Source organism: Schistocerca cancellata, chromosome 1 (genome assembly GCF_023864275.1).
Source record: "Schistocerca cancellata isolate TAMUIC-IGC-003103 chromosome 1, iqSchCanc2.1, whole genome shotgun sequence".
NCBI lineage: Eukaryota > Metazoa > Arthropoda > Insecta > Orthoptera > Acrididae > Schistocerca > Schistocerca cancellata.
Genome location: NC_064626.1, coordinates 1,040,896,545 through 1,040,919,765, shown reverse-complemented (window position 1 = coordinate 1,040,919,765; position 23,221 = coordinate 1,040,896,545). Strand labels below are relative to the sequence as shown.

General features: G+C 44.6%; 1 protein-coding gene across 1 annotated transcript in view; it reads right to left on the bottom strand.

The window, feature by feature from the left end:
- LOC126124802 (solute carrier organic anion transporter family member 74D-like) overlaps positions 1-20,596 on the bottom strand; it is a 241,642-nt gene extending 221,046 nt beyond the window's left edge. The window contains exon 1 of the mRNA XM_049915128.1: positions 20,426-20,596. The gene's annotated coding sequence lies outside the window, so the exon portion shown is untranslated. The remainder of the gene's footprint in view (positions 1-20,425) is intronic.
- Positions 20,597-23,221: the final 2,625 nt, after the last annotated feature.

The following is a 23,221-nucleotide window of genomic DNA, read 5'->3' as shown; positions in this document are numbered from 1 at the left end:
GGTACGTGGGCCCCAAAGTGGTATACGCGATCGCAGCGCACTCCAGCGGCAGTTGAGCGATGTTTCTAGTTCGTAAATCACACTCTCTACTCAACGGGCGCGCATAAAATTCCCACGTTAGCTCCATTAAAACGCACATTTCCTCCATTGTTCACGAAAAGGAAAGTACCATGTCCAATCAATAATGACACAGGCTTATAAAAGTTCCATTACAAACAGCGCGGTACAAATTTGGAATACTTCTCCTCATAAGATAAACATTATTTCATCATTCCCACGTTTTAGTAAAACCCCAAGGTTAGTCATACTTGATCACTGTTCCCACCCAGTAGCAGAATCTTTGGAACATGTGAATTACGAAGCGTAAAAGAAAAAGGAGCAAAATATCTTTATACAAGTAGCGCAAGCTGCCCTGTAGATTAAGCCAATCGAACAACATAACACCAAATATTATTGCATATACTTATATTAAATTTATAATAAAGCACCATAACCAAATAAAAACGCGAATGTCAGGAAAAAAATTTGGAAATGTCAAGACGCGAACCACCGCCCCGACAAAAACTCATTACTGGGCACAGATGCTACTTTTTTTTGTTCTTTCTTTTTTTTTTTAAACTGTGTGCCCGACCGAGACTCTAACTCGGGACCTTTGCCTTTCGCGGGCAAGTGCTGTACCATTTTTTCTTTTCTTTTTTTACCAGGAACAGGGTAAATAAATGAACAAAAGATCTTTATTGGTACAAACTTAAATACAACAGAAATGCCATCCTTCCGGCGAAAATAACACAAGACATTATACTCGTACAAGGCGAGCAATTTTTTTCTTATGAACAATGTGTAGGAAAAAAAGAATAATAATACTGATGTAAGCTAGGAGGAGTGAAGCAATATACAGTGGAGTGAGGGAAAAACCAGCGTTTTCTCGTATAGTGCATAAAAGAAAGGAGGTGCGTGTCCATGCGCCTACTCCACTGTGGGTTACAATGTAGAAAGTAGCGCGAGGGGTCTCAGATGTCAGCAGGGGGGGCGGGAGTGCTGTCGGCGTGTGGCACCATCCAACTGAGCGGGGGTGACGTAAAGATCGCATGTAGGTAATTGGCGAAGAAGGCGCGGTAGCGCGGTCGGTGTTCGACTTCACTGTGGGCGGTTTGTAAGTACTGCCAGAAATCAAGGCGTGATTTGTCGCCATCATTATACATGTTGGTGATCGTCCATCCCTTGACCCATACAATCGCATGATTTTTGGTGGCGGGGAAATAAGTATTCTCAGGATGGATAAAAGTCCATGGGTCAAACGAGTCCGGCGGAACGCGGAGGTAACAGGCAACGAGCTGTCGGGCTAGTTTCCAGACGTCACTGGTGGCAGCACAAGTCAGTCGGTGGACATCGTCATCCACGAGGTGGCAAATGGAACAAAGTGGAGAGTCCTTTAGTCCGATTGCGTGAAGACAATGATTTGTGGCGAATTTTTCATTTGCGACTTGGTACCATGTTGCCCGTACGTTGGAGAGAAGAAACGGCTGGTGGATGTGACGCCAGACCGTGGGCCACCGCGTGGACGGATGTCTCAGTTCGATATTGTTGCTGGATATGGAACGAAGGAGTGGGGTGTAAAAATCTTTAGGTCGAGGAGAACGCGTGGTCGGTAAGTGTGTGTGAGCATAACTGAAGTCGACGATGAAATCAGAAATGTGCGCCAGATGGTGCTTGATGTGTCCGGCTGGTACTGGTGGTGTTAAGGTCGCGGGCACAAGAATTTCCAGCAAGCTGCGCGTAAGGGAGGTGCGCCCGTGCCACTGCTTGTGCATGGTGGACATGTACAAGGACGCCGCGCGGAGTCGCACATTGACAAGGCCGAGGCCCCGCTCTCGTGGGGGAAGGGTGAGCGTGTCGTAGCGGACCTTAAAAAGCGTACCGACCATAAGAAAGTGTCCGAAGGCAGCCTGGAGGCTGTGTCCAGTAGTCGATGGCAGCGGGAGGACCTGTGCAATGTGGACCATTCTGGACGCCACATGTTGATTCAGGTATTGGACACGTTGTAAAGAATCGAGTCGTCGGAGAAGATTTTGTCGCACCGTCGTGCGGATAGTTTAGAGTGCACGCCGAAAATTGATGGCAGGGGAGCGGCGCACGGTGGAGGTGAAAATAATACCATGGCATCGTAGATTTTGTACACACGGGAGAGGTGCTAAGCAGTCGTGTGAGAGGCCGCGTCCAATGGGCATCGCCGCGGATTTAGCCACATTCATGTTACTGCCCACTGCAGTGCCGTACGTTGATATCAAATCAAGTACCGTGTGTGTTTCATTCCGTGAGCGGATCAAGAGTAGGAGGTCGTCAGCATACGCACGACATCTAAAACTGTGCTGTCGCAGAGTGAGACCAGAGAGGTGGCTCGTCAGACTCCCGATGAGTGGCTCCAGGCGTATAGCATAGAGTAGGGTCGAAAGTAGGCAGACTTGCCGTACGGAACGCCGGATCGCCACTGGTCTCGCCACACGGCCATTAACCTGAATCAGCGATATGGCGGTGCCGTACAGGCGCCGGATCACGTCGATAAAGGCTGGTGGAAAACCCATGCGGTTCATCACGGAGAACAGAAAAAGATACCGCACTTTGCCGAAAGCGCTGTCAAAATCAATGGCAACCACTGCGGCGCGGAATTTGCACGCCGCTGCCAACTCGCTGCGTCAAACCAACAACGCAGTCTCTATTCCACATCATAGTTTATTACCCGTTGCTATAAACGTTAATCGTAGATAATTATGTTATTAATTGAAATCTAATTATAACAAATTGTACCAAGAACAATGCGTTTTTGGTGGACCTTCAGTGTGTCGCTGCCTTCAAACAGCCTACTCTCATAATACGCAAGTTATAATAATTCTCTTGCCACGAATATGATGTTTCTCATTATTTTATTGGAACGAATCACACAACTAACAACGGGTTTTCCAGTGATTCTCAATTTGCTGGTGCTCAGAAACGGCATATACAGGGTGTTACAAAAAGGTACGGCTAAACTTCCAGGAAACATTCCTCGCACACAAAGAAAGAAAATGCATTATGTGGACATGTGTCCGGAAACGCTTACTTTCCATGTTAGAGCTCATTTTATTACTTCTCTTCAAATCACATTAATCATGGAATGGAAACACACAGCAACAGAACGTACCAGCGTGACTTCAAACACTTTGTTACAGGAAATGTTCAAAATGTCCTCCGTTAGCGAGGATACATGCATCCACCCTCCGTCGCATGGAATCCCTGATGCGCTGATGCAGCCCTGGAGAATGGCGTATTGTATCACAGCCGTCCACAATACGAGCACGAAGAGTCTCTACATTTGGTACCGGGGTTGCGTGGACTAGAGCTTTCAAATGCCGCCATAAATTAAAGTCAAGAGGGTTGTGGTCAGGAGAGCGTGGAGGCCATGGAATTGGTCCGCCTCTACCAATCCACCGGTCACCGAATCTGTTGTTGAGAAGCGTACGAACACTTCAACTGATATGTGCAGGAGTTCCATCGTGCATGAACCACATGTCGTTTCGTACTTGTAAAGGCACATGTTCTAGCAGCACAGGTAGAGTATCCCGTATGAAAGTCCATTGAGCGTAGGTGGAAGATCATGGGGCCATATCAAGACATCACCAACAATGCCTGCCCAAACGTTCACAGAAAATCTGTGTTGATGACGTGATTGTACAATTGCGTGCGTATTCTCGTCAGCCCACACATGTTGATTGTGAAAATTTACAATTTGATCACGTTGGAATGAAGCCTTATCCGTAAAGAGAACATTTGCACTGAAATGAGGATTGACACATTGTTGGATGAACCATTCGCAGAAGTGTACCCGTGGAGGCCAGTCAGCTGCTGATAGTGCCTGCACACGCTGTACATGGTACGGAAACAACTGGTTCTCCCGTAGCACTCTCCATACAGTGACGAGGTCAACGTTACCTTGTACAGCAGCAACTTCTCTGACGCTGACAATAGGGTTATCGTCAACTGCACAAAGAATTGCCTCGTCCATTGCAGGTGTCCTCGTCGTTCTAGGTCTTTCCCAGTCGCGAGTCATAGGCTGGAATGTTCCGTGCTCCCTAAGACGCCGATCAATTGCTTCTAACGTCTTCCTGTCGGGACACTTTCGTTCTGGAAATCTGTCTCGATAGAAACGTACCGCGCCACGGCTATTGCCCCGTGCTAATCCATACATCAAATGGGCATCTGCCAACTCCGCATTTGTGAACATTGCACTGACTGCAAAAACACGTTCGTGATCAACAGTAACCTGTTGATGCTACGTACTGATGTGCTAGATGCTAGTACTGTAGAGCAATGAGTCGGATGTCAAAACAAGCATTGAAGTCAACATTACCTTCCTTCAATTGGGCCAACTGGCGGTGAATCGAGGAAGTACAGTACATACTGACGAAACTAAAATGAGCTCTAACATGGAAATTAAGCGTTTCCGGACACATGTCCACATAACATCTTTTCTTTATGTGTGTGTGAGGAATGTTTCCTTAAAGTTTGGCCGTACCTTTTTGTAACACCCTGTATACATATAGGCTTGAAATGAACGCCAATATGGCGCCTCACAGCTCTGTACTGCAGGGAGACGGCGTGCGTGTGACGTAGGTGGCGTTGCTCCATCTCATTGGTCGACGCTCAGACGCACGCTCAGAATATCTCATATGCCAGATATTGCTCTGCACGTTCGGAAAGACTCCCGAACGTGATATTCCACGCTATGACGTCAGAAACTCGGCACGCTCAACGCTCAACGTTCGGATGCACGGTCCGTGTGCCGACGGCTTAAGGTCACAGGACCCTTGTCATCTTGGACTCAGAGTTTGTCAGCTGAGTTAGCCCATCTCGGAGTCACATTTCGGCAGAATGTTTATAGTGAAAGACAGATCATACGTGTGTTGCGCTATCGATCAAATGCGCACTGGGTGAGTGATGATAATATCTATTGTCACCAAAGTCTACGGCCTTTCTGCCTTACACAGGGAGCCTTTCGAACAGGATTGCTCGTATTTTGCGGAAATATGATGTGAAGTGTGTTTTTCGACCACTGTCTAAGATCGGCGTCCTTTCAGGTTCCGTAAAAGACGACGTCGGTTTGCGTAAGACGATTGGCTACCGTATCCCTTGCAGTTGTGGCCTGCCATATATCGTTCAGACTATCAGGACTGTGGAGGAACGGTGTACTGAGCATAAACGTTACACACACTTACAATAGCCGAGCAAATCCGCCATTGGAAAATACTGTCTTGTCACCGGTTATCTTTTGGAATATTACAACACGGAGATGGTTCAAATGGCTCTAAACACTATGGGACTTAACATCTAGGGTTATCAGTCCCCTGAACATAGAACTACTTAAACCTAACTAACCTAAGGACATCTCACACATCCTAGAACGAGGCAGGATTCGAACCTGCGACCGCAGCAGCAGCGCTGTTCGAGACTGAAGCGCCTAAAACCGCTCGGTCACGTCGGCCGGCTAACACGGGGATTCTGGCATGCACTTACAGCTGTTGGGGCCAGTGTTATTGAGGAAGTTGCCGAAATTAAATAAGTAAGTAACCTTACAAAAAGAGAAAGTGGTTTTTGTTTTGATTCTGCACGGAATCCTGTTCTCTCCCTTCTAAAAAAAAAAAAAAAAAAAAAAAAACAGTTGTTACTAATTTCACTATCGACGACTTCTGATGTCGGTCGTCTTTGGTTTGTGATGGTGCTAGAGTTTACAGTGTCTGTGAGTGTTATCTTCCCGTAATTTCTCTAAAAACCGAGGTTTTAAAATCCTTTGCACAGCGCTTACTTGCTGCAGTTAGATCTAAAAAAATTAAATGGTGTAGTGCTCCTGGCAAAATATCAGCGGTTGTCGACGGCGCCACCCGCCTATATTCCCGAGAGTTATTTGAACATTGTATACGCCGGGAGAAACTCGGGTCTAAGTGAGCATTATTTCGGTCACCTGCCCTCTTTCGTTCTTGATGCTTTCTACGACAGGGGAAACAGGATAATCGTGTTACAAGACCAGAATCATGCTACAGTGGTTTAAGAATATGAAAGAGAACTCACATTGATGTCTTGGCCACCATGTTCACCTTACCTGTATCCTATGGAGCACACATGGGATACTGACGTGCGCCAGCTCCTCTTCCACATACCACTGGACCATAATTTACGGAAACTGCGGGAACTCTCGTGTAGATGACGTTCCGCAAATCACCGTAAAACTGCCAAGGATTGAGGAATCCTCGGCACGCAGAGCCATTAATGTTTTGCGTTCGAAAAGTGGATCAACACACTGTTCAGCGGGTGGTCATACTGTTTTTTCTCATCAACGTGTTTTTGCAATATTTAAGCCCAAACACGACATTGTTCTGTCGAATTCATCATGCAACAATTGATTATTTCTTTGGTCAATGCGATACAGTTGCACATTTTAACGGCTATAGATGTATTGTTAACATCAAACTTACGTTCTGGATGGTGTTCTTTCATCTGCAAATCACGTAACCCATTTTCTAATCACTTCACGTAACCTATATTTAATTTTTGTTCTTAAAGGCGTTAATCAAGCCAAAACATTTATTTAAAATTTCGACATAAGTCGACACTATGTCTTTGCTTCCATGCATTTTGTGTAGTTGTTGGTGCTGACGATCCACGATATTTCCTTTTAGATCTTATATATTCTTCCCTTCCTTCGTCAGCCGATAAATCTTAGCTTTTCCTTAATGACTCGTTTTGTTCGTTTTGCCTCTGGTTTCTAATTCCTATAAGGGATATCTATTCGGTCCACGCTGCTGATTGTCAAGGCTGAGCATTTTTTAGTAGATGTCGTTATCTCTCATAGAGAATGAATATTTTCTGTTATCAGTCACTTCTTAGCTACTGTTTGCTTGTACTAAACATTTGACGTCAATGCAAAAGCCGTGATAGGCCATGGAGTGAATAAGTTACTACATAAGAAACTTATAAAATAGAAACCAGTACCGAGACCCATATGCAAAACGTTAATAGACATTAACAACAAACTAAATAGCAACCAAAAACAATACTCCAAGCAGAGAACGCAGCAAATAATTCTCAAACATGTAATAATACCATACTGCCTCTCCTCAAACTCCATTCGCAGGTACATGGATAATAAATTTTTTAACCATGTGAAAAAGACCGTTCCATTTACTGTTCTTCGAAATGTTCACTACAATCACTGTTCATTAGCACCTGCAATTTCTTGTGCAAAGATGAAGCTGGGGTACACTAGCAATAAACAGTCGCACTTCTGAGGTATATTAAAAACTATGAAGACTATACACGTTTTAGACATTGTTAATACTCAGATATCAAGTCCTTCACTTTAAGGTCATAATCAACACGTCTTTCGTCTCCATTACCGCGAACCATTTGCCTACGTTACGTCATGTGCTAATGGCAACGTAAATAGACTGCACTCCAGTGTTACAGCATTAGTAATTTTCTCACATCCGAAGATATTTGTTGCTGTAAACTGATGTATTCCGTAATGCGGCTTAATAGTAATATTCGCTAATCATCATGATTAATAAGTTTTTTATCCGAGTTTGCGAAATAAATTTGTCTCTTGTATTTTGCTATCTGCAAATTACAATGTTTCTTTCCCTTTTTATTTATTTTTTATTATTTTTTTATTTGCCGGGTATGCTTTGGCACCAATGTGACATCTACTTTGAGTCTCATATTCCTGTAAAAATAAACTACATTTTTAAACCCTTTCGAATATTATCTTTGAGCCAAACTACTACACTGACGGAAAAAAATCGAAACACCAAGAAGGAACCGTGCGACATAAACGAAAGTTGTTAGGCATGTTTCTGGATCTGAAAGATGTTGTTTACTCCAATTTCGGCCTTGTCACATAAGAGTGACGCTAATAGCGCCTCTATGAGGACGCAAATCGGATTTACTTTAAATACAAGCCGTAACGGTCGTGCACATTATTTACCTTTGGACGTGGTGAGTTGATGTCAATCAAGAAAGCTTTTAAGGCGACAAAGACGCCATTATCAACAACTCACTGAGTTTGAACGAAGTCACGTAATGGGGCTACGAGAAGCAGGATGCTCCTTCTGCGATAATGCAGAAAGGCTGGGTGGAATGTAGCAACTGTACATGATTGCTGGCGGTGGTGGTCATGGCCGAGCGGTTCTAGGCGCTTCAGTCTAGAACCGCGAGACCGCTACGGTCGCAGGTTCGAATCCTGCCTCGGGCATGGATGTGTGTGATGTCATTAGATTAGTTAGCTTTAAGTAGTTCTAAGCTCTAGGGGACTGATGACCTCAGAAGTTAAGTCCCATAGTGCTCAGAGCCACTTGAACTAGCTGCAATTTACGGCGTTGTCTGGATCAGAATAGGTCGCACGGTTGATAGGATGCGGACCATTCTCCCTTTCAGATAATATATACAGACGCATATTCAATTAAATGTACGATGCATGCAGACGGGTTAAAATATGCCATTGTCAGGCTTCTCTACAAAAAGTGGACGCCACAGAAGTCAATAAATATCGGCCAGCATACTTGCTTACAGCATTTTTAAAAATCTTCGAGAAAGTAATGCACTCAAGAGTGGTTAGCCATCAAGAGTGGTTAGTAGTGGGATACTCAGTAAATCACAGTTCGGATTTCAAAAATGCTGTTCCACTGAGACAGCAATATACAATTTCACTGTCCACACAACAGAGTCTTTAAATGTCACCAATATGAATTTTCTGTGACTTGTCCAAAGCATTTGATTGTGTGAACCATGACATTATGTTACAGAAATTACAATTCTATGGTATAAATGGAAAAGCATATGAGTGGTTTAAGTCATATCTACAGAACAGGAAACAAAAAGTTTCTTTATATGGGTCAAGTGATTTAATTAAGTTTGCCACTTCATCTAACTGGGGTGAAATTACATTCGGTATTCCACAGTGTTCAATCATGGGTGCCCTTCTATTCTTAATGTATGTGAACGACCTCCTTTCTTATCTGAAACAAGAAGCTGAACTGTTTGCTGATGATACAAGCATCATTATTAATCCAGTAAAAGAAACTCCAACTGAAAACGATACAAATGGCTCTGAGCACTATGGGACTCAACTGCTGAGGTCATTAGTCCCCAAAACGATACAAGTAAGGTCTTTGGCAAAGTCATTAATTGGTTTTTTCTGCAATTTGGCTTGCTTCAAACCTTGAAAAAAACACAGTACATACAGTTTTTTGCTGCAAGAAGTACAGTTCCTTCAATAAATATAAAACATCAATAGAAGTCAATAGACAGGCTAGAGCATACTAAGTTTTTGGGTGTACTTATAGATGAGAATCTTAATTGGAAAATTCATATTTTGGACCTTCTAAAGCAACTAGGTTCAGCAACTTTTGCAATCAGAATATTTGTCAATTTTGAGGATATCGAAATTAGTAAGCTATCATACTTCGCATACTTTCACTGTCTGCTCGAAAGAAAGTGGTTAGAATAATGTATGGGGTTCATAGTCGCACATCTTTTAGGCATCTTTTTAAAAGATTGGGGATTCTTACAACAGTCTCACTGTACATTTACCCACTAATGAAATTTGTTCTCAACAACATGGGCCGGTTTAAAAACAAGTGACATTCATGATTATTATCCAAGAAAAAAAAAGAAATTCTTACACTATCCTTCACTCATGGCACAGAAAGGAGTAACGTATGCTGCTATAAATTTTTTTTGACAAATTACCAGAAGAAATAATATGTCTGACAGACTGTGGTAATAGCTTCAAAAATAAATTGAAATCATATCTCCTTGACAACTCCTCCTATACCATAGATGAATTCTTGAATAGGAATAAATAAACCTATAAATACAGTATATGCATGTTGTGCCATTTAAGGGAACGGGATAAATAACAGAAATATTCATCTTTAACACTGTACTGCAATATATATATATATATATATATATATATATATATATATATATATATATATATATATATTAAAAAATCTTGTTTCATATGTGCATTTCGCGTGCACTTGACACGTTCCACATCATAACGGCCACAGTGCTAAGCGATTTATCAATGGAACACGCATCCAACTAACTAACTAGTGTATAACAAATTAATTAACCAACGATGCGATAAAATAAGAGTATTATTATTTAAATAAAATATGCCAGAATCAAAAGTTACTTAATTTAATAAGAAATTTAATTTTTATTGTATGCACATTTTATTTTTTCATTCTTTCACAGCTCTTGCTTATCCATTGTATTTACAGGGTGTTACAAAAAGGTACGGCCAAACTTTCAGGAAACATTCCTCACACACAAATAAAGAAAAGATGTTATGTGGACATGTGTCCGGAAACGCTTAATTTCCATGTTAGAGCTCATTTTAGTTTCTTCCACCTACGCTCAATGGAGCACGTTATCATGATTTCATACGGGATACTCTACCTGTGCTGCTAGAACATGTGCCTTTACAAGCACGACACAACATGTGGTTCACGCACGATGGAGCTCCTGCACATTTCAGTCGAAGTGTTCGTACGCTTGTCAACAACAGATTCGGTGACCGATGGATTGGTAGAGGCGGACCAATTCCATGACCTCCAAGCTCTCCTGACCTCAACCCTCTTGACTTTCATTTATGGGGGCATTTGAAAGCTCTTGTCTACGCAGCCCCGGTACCAAATGTAGAGACTCTTCGTGCTCGTATTGTGGACGGCTGTGATACAATATGCCATTCTCCAGGGCTGCGGGATTCCATGCGACGGAGGGTGGATGCATGTATCCTCGATAACGGAGGACATTTTGAACATCTTCTGTAACAAAGTGTTTGAAGTGACGCTGGTACGTTCTGTTGCTGTGTGTTTCCATTCCATGATTAATGTGATTTGAAGAGAAGTAATAAAATGAGCTCTAACGTGGAAAGTAAGCGTTCCCGGACACATGTCCACATAACATATTTTCTTTCTTTGCGTGTGAGGCATGTTTCCTGAAAGTTTGGCCGTACCTTTTTGTAACACCCTGTATAATTGTATTTTTCAGACTATAAATGAACAAATTTCTAGGTGACGCAACTCTTTGAGAACGCGATGTACAACTGGTCGGGTGAAAAACATGATCCCTTTAAGTTAACGCCACAATATCGGAGTGTTTGGCTTTGTTGATAGTCGTCTTGTAAGCCAGCTGTGCTGGAAATTGCTGCTGTATTAAAGGTATTCGCGGTGTAAATATCTTCTGCCCTTTTTCTTTGCCAGTCATTAGGCTTCGATGATACTATTTTGCAGGTGTTTGATGTCGAGTCTTGTTCCGTTACAGTTTCGGCGAATCTAGATTCTGCAGTAAAACATTCGAACGTATTCTATCTCGGAACTTGAAGAAATTTTGCTAGAATTTAGTCTTACACATTGTCGAGGACGGAAATCTAAAACTTTTTGAACATTTTATAATTTTCTGTGAGATTGAATTTTGGAACTTGCTAGAAAACTCTCAAACATTTTTAGACGTTGTTCATAAACACATTGTGTGAGAAAACGATTTTTGCCACTCACACTCACCCACTTCCAACCACCGCGACCTAATTCCCTTACTAGCAGCGGTAAATCAAGGACTATCTACCACCACAACCGACAGTGGATGGCAGTGTGTGGACACAGAGAAGAGTGTGTCTTTACGTACAGACACTTGCCTTATATGTGCTATAACAAAACAACGACATTGCCAAAAACGTTCAAAGAGAAAGATTGCTTTATTGCTATTGAACGTTGTTATATCGAATTACTGTAGTGTGGCAGCATTTTTATTCTCGTTTGGGAGATGTTTACATGGGACGAAATGAGGACTGTGATAGGTTTGCCATTGTCTCTCACCAGTGAACGACATAAATCTGCTGTCCGATCAAGTGCGTCCTTTCGTACATCGCAGGGAATCTGGATGCGACTTGTGCCGTCAATCGGTTTTGAATTGAGTTACAATGGGTCGAGGAACTCTTCCATGGACATGAACGTGCTTCGGCGGCTCATCACAGTCAACTAAAAATCACTCATACTGAGCTTCTCTAGGAAACCATGCACCGATACAAACGACTCTTCGGCACAGCTTCAGACTCTCATAGTTAACTGAGGGCGACTATTAAATAATCATAGTTCAGAGTGGTTCCCCAAGGTTTTCGATTTCTGGTGTAATAAATGCCACGACACACCACAGTAGGCTTTTTAGACGAGTCCGTATCCTGGGCACAACATTACGATAGGCGCAGCCGTGTGTAGAGGATCCAATGAGAACGAACATTGTCAAACGGGAACGCCGTCTGGTACAAAGGAACGGAGTGCCATTTTTTACAGAAGACCATCTTCTCTGGTTCCAATAGCTGGTAATTTGCACAGTAACTGTTCGGGAATTCATCTCTCTAGATAACATATTTAAGTGATTAATATTGCAAGTAACAATCCCAAATAAACCAGGTGTTAACAAATGTGAAAATTACCGAACTATTAGTTTAATTAGTCATGGCTGCAAAATTCTAACAAGAATTCTTTACAGACGAATGGAAAAACTGGTAGAAGCCGACCTCGGGGAAGATAAGTTTGGATTCCGTAGAAATGTTGGAACACACAAGGCAATACTGACTCTACGATTTATCTTATAAGATAGATTAAGGAAAGGCAAATCTGCGTTTCTAGCATTTGTAGACTTAGAGAAAGCTTTTGACAATGTTGACTGGATTACTCTCTTTAAAATTCTGAAGGTGGAAAGAGTAAAATACAGGGAGCGAAAGGCTATTTACAAAAGAAAGTGGTTGTCAGCACTATGGGACTCAACTTCTGACGTCATTAGTCCCCTTGATCTTAGAACTAGTTAAACCTAACTAACCTAAGGACATCACACACATCCATGTCCGAGGCAGGATTCGAACCGTAGCGGTTTCGCGGTTCCAGACTGCAACGCCTAGAAACGCACGGCCACTTCGGCCGGCGGCTATTTACAATTTGTAATGAAACCAAATGACAGTTTGACAGAGCATGAAAGGGAAGCATTGGCTGGGAAGGGAGTGAGACAGGGTTGTAGCCTATCCCCAATGTTATTCAATCTGTATATTGAGCAAGCAGTAAAGGAAACAAAAGAAAAATTTGGAGTTAAAATTAAAATCCATGGAGAAGAAATAAAAACTTTGAGATTTTCCGATGACATTGTAATTCTGTCAAAGACAGCAAAGGACCTGGAAGAGAAGTTGAACGGGATGGACAGTGTCTTGAAAGGAGGATACAAGATGGACACCAACAAAAGCAAAACGAGGATAATGGAATGTAGTCGAATTAAGTCGGGTGATGCTGAGGGAATCATATTAGGAAATGAGACACTTAAAGTAATAAGGGAGTTTTGCTATTTGGGGAGCAAAATAACTGATGATGGTCGAAGTAGAGAGGATATAGAATGTAGACTGGCAACGGCGAGGAAAGCGTTTCGGAAGAAGAGAAATTTGTTAGCATCTAGTTTAGATTTAAGTGTCAGGAAGTACTTTCAGAAAGTATTTGTGTGGAGTGTAGCCATGTATGGAAGTGAAACTTGTATGATAAACAGTTTAGGCAAGAAGACAATAGAGGCTTTTGAAATGTGGTGCTACAGAAGAATGCTGAAGATGTGATGGGTCGATCACGTAACTAATGAGGAGGTACTGAATAGAATTGGGAAGAAGAGAAATTTGTGGCACAACTTGACTAGAAGAAGGGATGGGTTGTCAGGAGATGTTCTGAGGCATCAAGGGATCACCAATTTAGTATTGGAGGGCAGCGCGGAGGGTAGAAATCGTAGAGGGAGACCAAGAGATGAATACACTAAGCAGGTTCAGGAGGATGTATCTGGCAGTAGAAGCTTACTCAGGATAGAGTAACATGGAGAGCTGCATCAAACCAGTCTCTGGACTGAAGACCACAGCAAACACAACAACAGGTTAATGTAAGCGCGAGATAGACCACTGCAAATGTGAGTTGCTGATACATTGTTAATCTGTGTCACAGTCGGAATGTTGAATGAAAGGATGCGAACTTGCGTACATTGTGTTGTACAGGTGCCGGATGTCAGTTTGTGGTATAGAGTTCCACACCTGTTGGACTGTTGGAGACCCTGGAGTTGTCGTTCAATGATGTCTCATATGTGCTTAATTGGAGGCAGATCTGGTGATCGAGCACGCCAAGGCAACATGTCAGCACTCTGCAGAGCATGTTGGGTTACAACAGCGGTATGCGGGCGAGTGTTATCATCCTGGAAAAGACCGCCTGGAATGCTGTTCATGAATGGCAGTACAACATGTCTAATCACCAGAGTGAAGTACACATTTGCAGTGAGTGTGTGTGGGGTAGCCACGACAGTGCTCCTGTGGTCATACGAAATCGCAGTTCAGACCATAACTTCAGGTGGGGCAGGTACAGTGTGTCCAACGAACACACGGCCATCACTGGAGCCGATGCAGGATCAGCTTGAATCAGAAAACTCAACAGACCTCCACCATGCTCTCCAATGAGCTCTCGCTTGAAACAGCGGAAGCCGCAAAAGGCGGTTATTTGGGGTCGGTGGAATGCACGCTACAGGGCGTCTGAATCAGAGCTGTCTTTGAAGTAAACGATTTGTAACAGTTCGTTGCGTCACTGTGGTGCCAGCTGCTGCCCAAATTGCTGCTGCACGTGCAGTACGATGACTCAGAGCCATATGCCGAACACGATGATCTTTCCACTCGGTAGTGACACAGACCGTCTGCATCCCGATCTTCCAGCGACTGTAAATTCTGGTCAGCACCGCTGCCAGCACCCATGTACAGTGGTTACATTCCTGCTATATACACTCCTGGAAATGGAAAAAAGAACACATTGACACCGGTGTGTCAGACCCATCATACTTGCTCCGGACACTGCGAGAGGGCTGTACAAGCAATGATCACACGCACGGCACAGCGGACACACCAGGAACCGCGGTGTTGGCCGTCGAATGGCGCTAGCTGCGCAGCATTTGTGCACCGCCGCCGTCAGTGTCAGCCAGTTTGCCGTGGCATACGGAGCTCCATCGCAGTCTTTAACACTGGTAGCATGCCGCGACAGCGTGGACGTGAACCGTATGTGCAGTTGACGGACTTTGAGCGAGGGCGTATAGTGGGCATGCGGGAGGCCGGGTGGACGTACCGCCGAATTGCTCAACACGTGGGGCGTGAGGTCTCCACAGTACATCGATGTTGTCGCCAGTGGTCGGCGGAAGGTGCACGTGCCCGTCGACCTGGGACCGGACCGCAGCGACGCACGGATGCACGCCAAGACCGTAGGATCCTACGCAGTGCCGTAGGGGACCGCACCGCCACTTCCCAGCAAATTAGGGACACTGTTGCTCCTGGGGTATCGGCGAGGACCATTCGCAACCGTCTCCATGAAGCTGGGCTACGGTCCCGCACACCGTTAGGCCGTCTTCCGCTCACGCCCCAACATCGTGCAGCCCGCCTCCAGTGGTGTCGCGACAGGCGTGAATGGAGGGACGAATGGAGACGTGTCGTCTTCAGCGATGAGAGTCGCTTCTGCCTTGGTGCCAATGATGGTCGTATGCGTGTTTGGCGCCGTGCAGGTGAGCGCCACAATCAGGACTGCATACGACCGAGGCACACAGGGCCAACACCCGGCATCATGGTGTGGGGAGCGATCTCCTACACTGGCCGTACACCACTGGTGATCGTCGAGGGGACACTGAATAGTGCACGGTACATCCAAACCGTCATCGAACCCATCGTTCTACCATTCCTAGACCGGCAAGGGAACTTGCTGTTCCAACAGGACAATGCACGTCCGCATGTATCCCGTGCCACCCAACGTGCTCTAGAAGGTGTAAGTCAACTACCCTGGCCAGCAAGATCTCCGGATCTGTCCCCCATTGAGCATGTTTGGGACTGGATGAAGTGTCGTCTCACGCGGTCTGCACGTCCAGCACGAACGCTGGTCCAACTGAGGCGCCAGGTGGAAATGGCATGGCAAGCCGTTCCACAGGACTACATCCAGCATCTCTACGATCGTCTCCATGGGAGAATAGCAGCCTGCATTGCTGCGAAAGGTGGATATACACTGTACTAGTGCCGACATTGTGCATGCTCTGTTGCCTGTGTCTATGTGCCTGTGGTTCTGTCAGTGTGATCATGTGATGTATCTGACCCCAGGAATGTGTCAATAAAGTTTCCCCTTCCTGGGACAATGAATTCACGGTGTTCTTATTTCAGTTTCCAGGAGTGTATTTCGGCAATATTGCAAAAGGTGCATCCAGTTCCTTGTAGCCCTATTACACGACCTCGTTCAGACTCAGCGACTTTGTCGCCTTAAAGGCATTCTTGGTTTACATGAACTCACCACCTACATTCTCAAAGATAGCTAACGCTACTGACCTTTACAGCGTGTATTTAAAGCAAGCCTCATTTGGATTCTCATAGTCGCGCTACTAGTGTCATTCTTACACGACTGGCGCGAAAATGGAGTAGACGTCATCTTTCAGATGTCGCACAACCCCTTTCTGGTGTTTCGATTTTTTTTTCTTTCAGTGTATTTGAACAAAATAACGCCAGACCGCATGTTGTTTCAGCTGTTCGGATCGATCTGGATACAAGAGACGTTCGACTGGCACACTGGCTTCCACGTTCTGCTGATCCTCCACCCATTAAAGTAACTGGTCGTGGGTTGTTGAGGGACTGGCCTGCCGGCACTCACCATACTGTATGATTCATGAACTCTTGCAGTAAGATGAGATGACGTATCCGTATCTGTTCTCCAAGCTCACTCCAACTAGAATTCCAGAAGGGTTGGAGCCGTTGTTGCTGCCGGAGGTGGCATACATGTCTACTAAATAGTGCCCCTTTCTATCCTCAGATCATCTACAAATTTAATAATATATTCTTTCTTCTATACTGTACACGCACAACAAGTGAAAATATCAGAATGAAATATTCACTCTGCAGCGGAGTCGCGAGCTGATACGAAACTTCCTGGCAGATTAAAACTGTCTACCAGACCGAGACTCGAACTCGGGACCTTTCACGGGCAAGTGCTCTACTGAGTGAGCTACCCAACCACGACGCAAGGCCTATCCTCACAGCTGTAATTCTGCCAATACCTCGTCTCCTACTTTCCAAACTTCACAGAGCTTTGGCGTACGTCCCACACTGATTTCTGCAGGTATTTCACACAGTACTGCTTGTCTGTTAGTACTGATAACTACGGAAACACTGCTGTTCTCGGTCGTTCAGTGTAGGCCATCAGGCAATGCGTTGTTCGTGGTTAGAGGTAACGCCTGAAATGTCGTATTCTCGGCACACTCTTGACACTGTGGATCCCGGAATACTGATTTCCCTAAATTTGTGAAATGAAATGTCCCGTCCGTCTTTCTCCAACAACCACTCCTTCAAAGGCTTTTAATTCGCGTCGGGAAACCTTTCCTCTCGAATTAATTGATGACAAACGACAGTTCCTTTTGTACCATGTGCACGCAATGCTGTCACCATCTGTATATGTGCATATCGCTGTCCCTTGACTTTCGTCACCTCAGTGTGTAACGTAGTTTCTTCCTTTCAGATGCTTCGTGAAAACAATGAATTATATTTACTCGTGCCCTACAGCATACACTTGTAAACCTCTGCAATTTGTAACAGTCGCTCGGGATTTGGGCGCAGGTGTGCCAGCCATGCCATTATTTAACTTAAACTAGTTTAGAATCAACTCTCTGTTCAGTTATTTGACTACTGTGTACGTCTCTGTTTGGTAGATAAAACAACCATTTTCTTTTGCTGCTAACAGTTACAGCCGTAGAGGACCCACTGGGATAGACGACACCGCCGGTCAGTGTGGCCGAGCGGTTCCAGGCGCTTCAGTCTGGAACCGCGCGACCGCTGTGGACGTAGGTTCGAATCCTGCCTCGGGCATGTATGTGTGTGATGTCCTTAGGTTACTTAGGTTTAAGTAGTTGTAGGTTCTAGGGGACTGATGACCTCAGATGTTAAGTCCCATAGTGCTCAGAGCCATTTGAACCATAGACGACCCGCTAAGCAAAAAAAATGGTTCAAATGGCTCTGAGCACTATGGGACTTAACTGCTGAGGTCATCAGCCCCCTAGAACTTAGAACTGCCGGCCGCGGTGGTCTAGCGGTTCTGGCGCTGCAGTCCGGAACCGCGGGACTGCTACGGTCGCAGGTTCGAATCCTGCCTCGGGCATGGGTGTGTGTGATGTCCTTAGGTTAGTTAGGTTTAAGTAGTTCTACGTTCTAGGGGACTTATGACCTAAGATGTTGAGTCCCATATTGCTCAGAGCCATTTGAACCATTTTTGAACTTAGAAGTACTTAAACCTAACTAACTTAAGGACATCACACACATCCATGCACAAGGCAGGATTGCAACCTGCGACCGTAGCGGTCGCGCGGTTCCAGACTGTAGCGCCTACAACCGCTCGGCCGCAACGGCCGGCCATCGCTAAGCACCTGCTTCCGGGATACGGGTAGTCGAGCCAGTGCCGAGTGGAATCCACCTCGCTTATTAACAACAAAGGCTGGAGAGCTAGCCAACCTGTACGTAATTTTTGGCGGTTTCCCACATTCTACTACGTAAATAATGGCCTAGTTCCCATGTTTCCACCTCGGATATAAAGTAAGCAAATAATTCGAAAATGTTACCACGTGTCAACATGAGGTCTGCATTAGATGCAGATAGATGGATAGATGGGGTACACACATTCCTTAACTGCGATGGGTGGGCGGGGGGCGGGGGGTGGAGTGCCCATAGGCAAACGGAAAAGCCAACGGGAAAAGAAATAAAGCACGCTACAACACATTGGACGTTTCTCCCTTCCGGTTTTCAAGAATCCCTGTCCTGGCCAAGATTTCCTGACACTCCTATTCCCTCCATCACTAACTTGTTTTGCCAGACCTTCTAATGGTGTCCTACAGCTTCCCATTCCCATACTCTTCTTGTTAAACGATCTTAGGCCAGTCTCCTCATACCGCCATTTCACTTCAGCTTACGGTTCTCTGTTTCTTCAACCGCACCGTTTTATATTCTCTCTATCCTTTTTCATCAATTTGTCTTCGTTTGCAGTCTCGATATTCGACAACTTCTTGTCATTAAATCAGTTTATACAGCTGCCAATCTTGTTCCTTGTGCGTCATTGTCAATATTTATCCTTCACAGTGGAACATATTTTGAATGATAGTCCCTTTGAATCTTTTCTTTTTCGCCTTCGTAATTGTTTACGACAATAAACCGGAACTCATTTGAATTGTATTTAATTTTTCCTGAGGTATCCATAGAGAGATTTATTTCTTATTACGTCCCCCTTTAGAAAGTAATACGTCGTAATACTCAACTGATAGTTCCTCGTTTTATTTCAGTATTAGCATTCTGCTGTCCACGTGTCACATATTTTGTTTCACTTTATGTTACTCTGGGTCCCGTCTTTTTATATAAATACGAAACCCAGTCCGAACAGCCCTCGGAAGGTCCAACGTTACCTACAGACCGCCGTGTCATCCTCAGCCGATAGGCGCCACTGGATGCGGATAAGGAGGGGCATGTGTTCAGCACACTGGCCACCTTCCACACCCTCCAACTCCAGTCGTTGTCATATTTCTTGGCCGGAGCCGCTACTTCTCAATCAAGTAGCTCCTCAATTAGCCTCACAAGGGCTGAGTGCACCCCGCTTGCCAACACCGCTCGTCAGACCTGTACAGTCACCCATCCAAGTGCTACCCAAGCCCGACAGCTCTTAAATTCTGTGATCTGACGGTAACGGTTGTTACCACTGCGGCAAGGCCATTTTCGGTAAATTTCTTATGAAATATTGTGTCACAGTATTCAATTGCTAAGATAACCTGCAAAAGTAGAGAAGTATATAAACAATCGTCTTCCTCTATCTTCACTCACGTTCTCCTACACTTCCACAATTAGCGACGAAGTTGTAACTGAATAAATGTAAAGGTATCAGGAACCAAAAAAGAGAAAATAGCAGCAACAAAGTTGTTTCACATTTTCAGTGAAATTATTTTACTATCAAAAGTGCTTGTCTCAAGTTAAGGGTCCGATTTCACTAATGTGTTTTGCATTTGTAATACGACACTAATTTAGAAGTAAAAGTATTATTATATTATGTATAGTGAAACATATGAAACAAAATATTTTGTGGCCAATGAATCATCCTAAATAGAGACACAGCTCTAATTCAGCTGGAGTGGAAAGTACATGTGACAACAGTCCGATACGACTTTCAGTTATCTACCGAAACAAGCAAAATGCTTTGCGCCCCAAGGTCCTCAGTATTTCATCGAGAGTCTCATGAAATGATACCAGTAAGTAAAGGTATTTGTGAGTGGTAACACTTACCAGATAAAACCTAAGCTTCACTGTTCTCACTGGACAAGATAAATGCCGCACCAGTGACTCGGGACCACGCAGCGCAACGAGGCACCTGTAGCGCTTTTAACATGGAGGTCCAGACGCAGCGAGCACGTGGGCCACGAGGAGGCGGGCGGCCGGTGGGCTACTGAGGTTCCCCGGCGAGGAGCCGGATAGATGAACCCGGGCTCCTGCGGTTCCGCGAATTACTCCCACCATCCGCACGGCCACTCCTTCCCCCCACTCCTCCCCCCTGACTGCTGCGGGAAGCGAGAGCGGGCGTGAGCTCCCATCAGATGTGCTCCGACCTGGGATGCTGGGGCATCACTGTTGCCTACGTGGAGTTACTGACGTCACTGCTGTTGCTGACGCGTCGTTACTGACGTTTCTCCTGCCGCTGCAGTGACACTTCTTCTCCCATGCGTCGTCTGAGTGAGGATATCTTGCACCGCAGAGGCCACGAGGCAGCAGGAAATCCCCGGAAAATTGCGGACGCACCTGTTGGCGGCGGTACTGGCGGAAGCAGGCGCTGAGAAACGGATATCTGCGAGGATTCAGGGCAAGCGAAACTGGCAAGGCTTTTGCACCAGAGTGAGGCAACAGAAGCGGGAAAAAGTAGGCTTTCAGGCAGTAAGTGGATCGAAACAGCATATCCAGACACCCTGGGATGATAATGGCATTGAAACAGAGGATGACAAGCGTAAAGCTTAAATACTAAAGACCTTTTTCCAAAGCTGTTTCACAGAGGAAGACCGCACTGCAGTTCCTTCTCTAAATCCTCGCACGAACGAAAAAAAAAAAGATTGACATCGAAATAAGTGTCCAAGGAATAGAAAAGCATCTGAAATCACTCAAAAGAGGAAAATCCACTGGACCTGATGAGATACCAATTCGATTCTACACAGATTACGCGAAAGAACTTGCCGTGTATCGCAAGTCTCTAGAGAAACGGAGGTTCCAAATGACTGGAAAAGAGCACAGGTAGTTCCAGTTTTCAAGAAGGGTCGTCGAGTAGATGCGCAAAACTATAGTCCTATATCTCTGACATCGATCTGTTGTAGAATTGTAGAACATGTTTTTTGCTCGCGTATCATGTCGTTTCTGGAAACCCAGAATCTACTGTGTCGAAATCAACATGGATTCCGGAAACAGCGATCGTGTGAGACCCAACTCGCTTTAGTTGTTCATGAGACCCAGAAAATATTAGATACAGGCTCCCAGGTAGATGCCATTTTCCTTGACTTCCGGAAGGCGTTCGATACAGTTCCGCACTGTCGCCTGATAAACAAAGTAAGAGCCTACGGAATAACAGACCAGCTTTGTGGCTGGATTGAAGAGTTTTTAGCAAACAGAACACAGCATTTTGTTCTCAATGGAGAGACGTCTACAGACGTTAAAGTAACCTCTGGCGTGCCACAGGGGAGTGTTATGGGACCATTGCTTTTCACAATATATATAAATAACCTAATCGATAGTGTCGGAAGTTCCATCCAGCTTTTCACGGATGATGCTGTAGTATACAGAGAAGTTGCATCTGCAGCGGATAGGCACTTGGTGTAGGGAGTGGCAACTGACCCTTAACATAGACAAAGTTAATGTATTGCGAATACATAGAAACAAGGATCGTTTATTGTATGATTATATGATAGCGGAACAAACACTGGTAGCAGTTACTTCGGTAAAATATCTGGGAGTGGAATGATCATATAAAATTAATTGTTGGTAAGGCGGGTGCCAGGTTGAGATTCATTGGGAGAGTCCATAGAAAATGTAGTCCATCAACATTGGAGGTGGGATCCGCATCTGGTCGGGTTGACAGAGGAGATAGAGAAGATCCAAAGAAGAGCGGCGCGTTTCGTCACAGGGTTATTTGGTAAGCGTGATAGCGTTACGGAGATGTTTAGCAAACTCAAGTGGCAGGCTCTGCAAGAGAGGCGCTCTGCATTGCGGTGTAGCTTGCTGTCCAGGTTTCGAGAGAGTGCGTTTCTGGATGAGGTATCGAATATATTGCTTCCCCCTACTTTTACCTGCCGATGAAATCACGAATGTAAAATTAGAGAGATTCGAGCGCGCACGGAGGCTTTCCGGCAGTCGTTCTTCCCACGAACCATACGCGACTGGAACAGGAAAGGGAGGTAATGACAGTGGCACGTAAAGTGCCCTCCGCCACACACCATTATGTAGCTTGCGGAGTATAAATGTAGATGTAGATGTAGATGAATTTATATGAGATATTTCTCAGGTCACTGTCAATACCATTCTTTAGACAGCTGCAGGAAGACTTGTAACAAAGGGCACCATCAACCTTGCACAAAGAAATTGCCAACGACTGACTCATTGTTAGCCTTTCTCAATATGGCGCATCAATGAAAAAGAGAGATGGTTGAACTGCAATTGCGTCAAGATAGCTTTAACAACTATTCTCCTATCATGAAATTCGGCGATTAACGAGAGACACCTGAATCAACTGTGTTCCTTTACGTACAGTAGTAACATGTAAAGTGATCAATGGTGGTTCGGACATGGAGTAATGAGCATATTTAGATTTTCATACTCTAATGACTTTACTATTCTATTCGCCGTTTTCCGTTCCTATAATTCCTGTGATATAGTATTTGTACTCTTTTTCTCCACATTCTTTTCTTGATGTAGATGTTTTAGTAGCTTTACCCACTGTATTGTCTTTTTCGGGTTCTCACCGCGCAGGTATCTCGTTCCATTCCATTTTGTTGCCCTCTTTCTCGATGTAGCTTGCTCATGTAGCCGTACCAAAACTTCTGATAT